Below are 6,286 nucleotides of genomic sequence, written 5' to 3'. Positions count from 1 at the left end.
TTTGACAATAAAGAAATGAAAAAAACTCACAAAATAAAACATAATGGTAGAACTTTGTCACCTCTGAACAATGGGTTTTTGTTAGGTGTAATATCAAAAACACAAGTAACAAAAAAACTAATTTAAATTTATCAAAGTTTACAATGTTTGCCTTGTTTGTTCGGTTGCTTTTCTTTCTCATTTGGTTTGCTTTAGGTGCAGGGCCAGAGAGGAAGCCCAGGGCCTTGCACCTGCTAGACAAGCGTTCTACTACTGAGCTACATCCCCAGCACCAAACTTACCTTCTGAAGCATGCCATCAGGAAAGTAAAACAACAACCCACAGAATGAGGAAACATGTGCTGATCATATGTCCAAAAAGAGACTTGTGTCGGAAATATGAAAAGAGCCTATGCAGGCTAGAGATGTAGCTCAGAGATAGAGAACTTGCCTAGCACACACAGGCCTTGGATTTGATCCCCAGCACTGTGAACAAAAAGAAAAGAAGAGGGGAGGGGGAGAGAAGGGAGGGGAGGGGAGAGAGACAGAGACAGAGAGGAAAGAGAAGGAGGGAGAAGGGAGCAAGGGAGGGAGGGAGGAAGGGAGGAAGGAAGGGAAGGAGGGAAAGAGGGAGAGAGGGAGGGAGGAAGGGAGGGAGGAAGGGAGGGAAAGAAGGAAGGAGGGAAGAGAAAAACCACTATTAATTATTATTAAATGCAAAATGCATATCAAATTCATAAGAGCTAGCAGTGTCACTCAATGGTGTGCCTTCCTGGCAGTTAGCTAGCTATGCCAGGAGGCCAAACCACAGCCAAGAGAATAAGAGCAGACATGACTTCTGCTCAGGCCTATGTGGAGAGTGGGTGGCCCCTCCTAAGCCCCAGGACTAGGGTGAGGCCTCCTGGGCTCAAAAACACAGTGACTTTGCAGCTATACTACCCTGAGTGAGAAGTCCTCCTCCGATTTCCCATACTGCACATTTCCTTGCCTTGCCACGCCTCAACACTGTTAGCCCAACTGTGATTGATGCTTCCACAGAATGCACCAATGCCAGACAGCAAAGCCAAAGGGAGAAAGCGCCCAGGTTCTGGCTGACACTATGAAGCCATTGCATCCAATCTGTCATCCCCTCAGCTGTGAGCAGCTTCTCACAGGAGCTTCTGGCTGGGCCTTCCCTTTACACTGAGTTCTCAGCTACCTGCAGCCACAGCCTTCTCCTAACCCATCTAAGCCAATGAGGAAGCTGGATCAGGGAGCATCATGGGTAGACAGGTCAATCTACATCCTCCCAGGAGACTTGTTGGTACCAGGACAATAAGCTGTTCAGCATGAAAAGGTACTCCTGACAATATCTTTAAAACACAAGGAGGAACGGGGCACTGGTAGCTCACACCTGTAAGCCTAGCCACTCAAGTGGCTGAGATCTGAGGATCACATTTCCAAGATAACCTAGGTAGAAAAGTCCACGAGACTCTCATCTCCAGTTAACCATAAAAAGCTGGACGTAGAGCTGTAGCTCAAGTGGTAGAATGCTAGCCTTGAGCAAATGAAGCTCAGAAACAGTACCCAGCCGCCAAGTTCTAGCCCCAGTACTGGAACAACAAAAAAGAAATACAAGGTTGGAAGCATGGTTCCGCAGTAAGAGTGCTAGTGTAGGGTGCTCAGACCTTGGATTCCATCCCCAGTGCTAGAAAAATGTGTGTGTGTGTGTGTGTGTGTGTGTGTGTGTGTGTGTGTGTGTTTGCATCCAATGCTCATATGCTGACAGCAGGGACATGAGCACAAGCCATGAAGTCCAGTCCTGTCTCCACCATCAATGAGCTGAGGGACTTGGGGAAGTCACCTAACTTCTCTGTGCCTCCATGGGTTTTGTCTGTAAACAGCCTGTGTGCTCCATGCACAAAGGGCCCAGAGCAGGCACAGAGCTTTCCCTTGTTTCTCCAAGGAGGCCTGGTGGACAGAGACATCTTGTTTGCCTGATCTCCACTCCTTCTCAGTGGAGGGCCATACTCCAGCAAGGTTTGCTTGTGGGTCCAATGGTTTCTAACCATACACTCTGTGGACATCACAGGTAGTGGCAGGCAGCAGAGGGCTGTGCCAGCTCCTCTGTGGAGTCCTCTTATGGCTCTGAGCTAGGCACATCCACAGGGCTCTGGAAAGGTAACGGCAGAGAGCGCCTGCACAGGCCGAGCGGCCCAGCTCTGTGACCAGCCACTGTGAGCACCGGACAGCAAGCCGTGGATTAATGAAGTGAACCTGAAGCCTCTCCAAGGCAACATATTTCCAGAAGAAATATACACTGCAGCTGGGAAGAGGAGACTATGGTATGAATCTTTCCTTCTTCCGAACAACACAGAACAGAAATCTATAGAGGCAAATCCTGGGTATCCAAAGATGTGGACTTGAAAAAAAAATCCAATTCAATAGGTTCCACCTTACTGCTCTGTGGCAAGTCCCTGGAAACGCTTACTTAAATGGATACAGGAGATGGATGTCATGTCGCCAGGCTTATAGCTCCCCTGCCATCCTCGGTCTCAGGGCTCATAGCTCCCCTGCCATCCCCCATCTTTGAGTAGCACACATCATTCTCTTCCTCAACCTGGGGCAGGATTTTCGACATGGAGAGAAAGATGCTGAGAATCCCCTTCTCAGAGCCACCTGCTCATTCTTAGTGGAGGGACTGAGGCCCAGAAGTAAAAGGAGGTTGCCCCAGATAAAGCACAGTGAGACAGACCCACTGCCTGAAGACAGGCCTAGGACCCGGCATTCAGTCTTCCCACCAAGCTTGTCAAAGAAAGAGAAGACATGCCACTGTGGGCAGTCTCTGGGGTTCTACCGTTGTCCCCACCCACAACCCCCACAACCTCCAGAGAAACCACAAAGCTGCCTGGCTGAGACAGCCACAAAAGGAGAAGACCGTTTCCACAGGATCTGCCAGGACCTTGGATGGGTAGCCGTCGCCATGCACGTGTAAACAGCAGAAAGCCCTCCGGGTTCAGCTTCTCTACAAGGGCCGCATCCTATCAACAAGATTACCACTCCCGTCAGACCTTCTTTGGGGAAGAAAGACTGACCCTTCCAGTTGATCTGGCATCAGGCTTTCTTTACTATTCCACAAGGGTAGAGGCCATGACAACAAAGCAGGCAGCTTCCAAGCCTGTGCCCACAGTGCCCCCTGGTGGCGGTCCATGGGAGGGATCTCTTTATTCCACCAGAGGGAGGGCCAGGGATGAGGACAGTCTTGCCTCAAGTTAACAGCCATCCCTTCTCCGAAGCCCTCCCCTCCCCTAGCTCCAGAATCCTCTGGAGGGCAGGTTGAAAATAAGACAGGTTGCTGCACCGCCCAACCCTCACTTGGATTCTGTGGCCCTGGTGTGGGCTAAGGAACTTGCATTTCCAACACGTTCCCAGGAGATGCTGAAGCTGAGGCAGACCACACCTGAAGGGCCCTGCATAAGCATCTACCAAGGCTCAGCACAGTCTAGCCCCTTATTGAGATGGTCTCCAAAGTCCCCAGACTTACTGAGATCAAGTTCCTTTAAGCCTTGATTTCCTTATCTGTAACATATGGGCATCAGTGCTGCCCTCAGGAAGTGTTTTCAATAGGTAAATTCATATGACACTCTTAGCTCAGTACCTGGCACATCATATGCATTCAGTAAAGGTCCATCATTCCACCATCTTTCTTACTGGCAGTAGTAATAAGATTACCATTCATTTTCCAACTTTTTGAGGACAGGAACAGCATGTCCTACTCAAGATAGAATTCTCAGAAGCAGAATGGACCTTGAAGATTCTTTAGCCCAAAACTTCCCAAACAATAAGTTTTTACAGGGCTGGGAATATGGCCTAGTGGTAGAGTGCTTGCCTTGTATACATGAAGCCCTGGGTTCGATTCCTCAGCACCACATATACGGAAAAAGCCAGAAGTGGCGCTGTGGCTCAAGTGGTAGAGTGCTAGCCTGGAGCAGAAAGAAGCCAAGGACAGTGCTCAGGCCCTGAGTTCAAGCTCCACAACTGGCAAAAAAAAAAAAAAGAAGTTTTTACAATTTCAGACATATGAGTACCACCTACAATGACACACGAAGGCTGGGCTGTGTGTGTGTGTGTGTGTGTGTGTGTGCGCGCGCACGCGCGCCCTTACTGGGGCTTAAACTCAAGGCCTGTGCCCTCATTTTGCATTTTCACTCAAGACTGGCACTCTACTACTTGAGCCACATGGCCACTTCTGGCATTTTTGCTGGTTAATTGAAAATAAGAGTCTTAGGGACTTTTCTTCCTAGGCTGGCTTCAAACCATAATCCTCGGATCTCAGCCTTCTGAATAGCTAAGATTCCAAACATGAGGTACCAGCACCCAGCTTGGGCTTTTGTATTTTTAATAAGCTCCCAGCTATCAGGAGTGGGAATTACTCAGCTAGCCTAAGTACCTGACATAGTGATAAGAAATGGATGTCCAGCAGAATCCTTTGCTCATCCATGGTCCGTGCTGGCTGGAGGCAGAGTGAGGGGCCAGGACTGTATCTCTTGATTCCTAGCTTGGCTTTTTCCAAGCTGCTCCCTTGTCCTGCTGCACAAGTCTGATGTACATCATGAGCAGTCAAAGGGCTGAAGTTTCCCAGAGTGACAAAGACACCTGATTCACCAGTGAACACCTAATTTCCCAGCCTGTTTTTATGTTCAATCAAAATATTGATCAAGTCTTAGCATAACATACAAGGTCCTCCCAGGTCTGCTTCTCACTTAGGGCTGCAGTCTCCTGTCCCACAGTTGTACCCTAACTCCCACCCAGCCCCACTGAACAGGAGTCTCATTGGGATGGGAGGGTCTCACATCTGGTATACAGGAAATTCAAGGGCAAATGAATGGGAAAAGGGAAGGTGAATGGATATATAGGGCCTGATCCTCACTGCAGAACTGAGATTCAGCCAGCACAAATGAATCGACTGTCATACTTCCATGCTTGAGCAGCCAACCTGAAGTCTATTTTTGAAATGGAATTTCTCCAACCGGAAAGGCATTGTGCAAGCTCTGCCGGAAGCCAGCAGTTACGCAGGCCCTTCAGTCAGTCCTTCCATCCTGATTTAGGAAGAGCACCTACTGTTACACTCTGCCCCACCCCCACCCCCACCATCCTTCCCAAAGAAACCCATCATTTTGTTTGGGTTTGGAGGGTTTTGTTGTGCAGGTTGTGGGGTTTGAACACTAGGCCTAGGTGCTATCCCTCAGCTTTCTGCTCAAGGCTAGGGTTCTATCACTTGAGCCACAGCTCTACTTCCAACGTAATTTCTTTTGGTGACTAATTAGATATGAATTTCATGAACATTCCTGCCCAGGCTGGCTATGAACCACAATCCACAAGTCTCAGCCTAGGACTATAGGTGTGCGCCATCTGGTGTTTGGCTCCCTGATCTTTCATGACCTTAAATAAGACCCTGATCCTGTCCATCCAAACAGGAGTATGTCAGAAATCCCAGTGGATACCCCATTTTGGGCTCTTTCAACAATTCAGCCTCGGTAGGGGCTGGGGATATGGCCTAGTGGCAAGAGTGCTTGCCTCGTATACATGAGGCCATGGGTTCAATTCCCCAGTACCACATATACAGAAAACGGCCAGAAGTGGCGCTGTGACTCCAGTGGCAGAGTGCTAGCCTTGAGCAAAAAGAAGCCAGGGACAGTGCTCAGGCCCTGAGTTCAAGGCCCAGGACTGGCCAAAAAAAAAAAAAAATTCAGCCTCAGGGCTGGGGATATAGCCTAGTGGCAAGAGCACTTGCCTCGCATACATGAAGCCCTGGGTTCGATTCCCCAGCACCACATATACAGAAAATGGCCAGAAGTGGCGCTGTGACTCCAGTGGCAGAGTGCTAGCCTTGAGCAAAAAGAAGCCAGGGACAGTGCTCAGGCCCTGAATCCAAGGCCCAGGACTTGCAAAAAAAAAAAAAAAAAAGAATTCAGCCTCCCACATTAACCTTGGCTCTGGATTCCTAGATACCCCATGGTAAGGAACAGGAACCAGACCATTAGACTGAGTTTAACCTCTCCACTTTACCAACAAGCAGGGATGTCCTTTACCTTATCTCCCCCGGCAGACTCCAGAATAAGGGACTGGTACACACAGCAACTACAGTAACCCAATAAGCTAAGGATTTAGCCACTTAACATCTGTCTAACATCACCAGTGATACCTGGTCCCCTAAGATGTAGATGGATCACAAGTCACAAGCCATCATATGCCCAACAGAAAGCAGCTGTTCAGTGACTTAATAAATGCACAGCAAGGCTTTGGCACCATACTATTGCATCCCAATC

This window comes from Perognathus longimembris, chromosome 2 (genome assembly GCF_023159225.1).
Source record: "Perognathus longimembris pacificus isolate PPM17 chromosome 2, ASM2315922v1, whole genome shotgun sequence".
Lineage (NCBI taxonomy): Eukaryota > Metazoa > Chordata > Mammalia > Rodentia > Heteromyidae > Perognathus > Perognathus longimembris.
Note: the sequence above shows the minus strand (reverse complement) of the source record.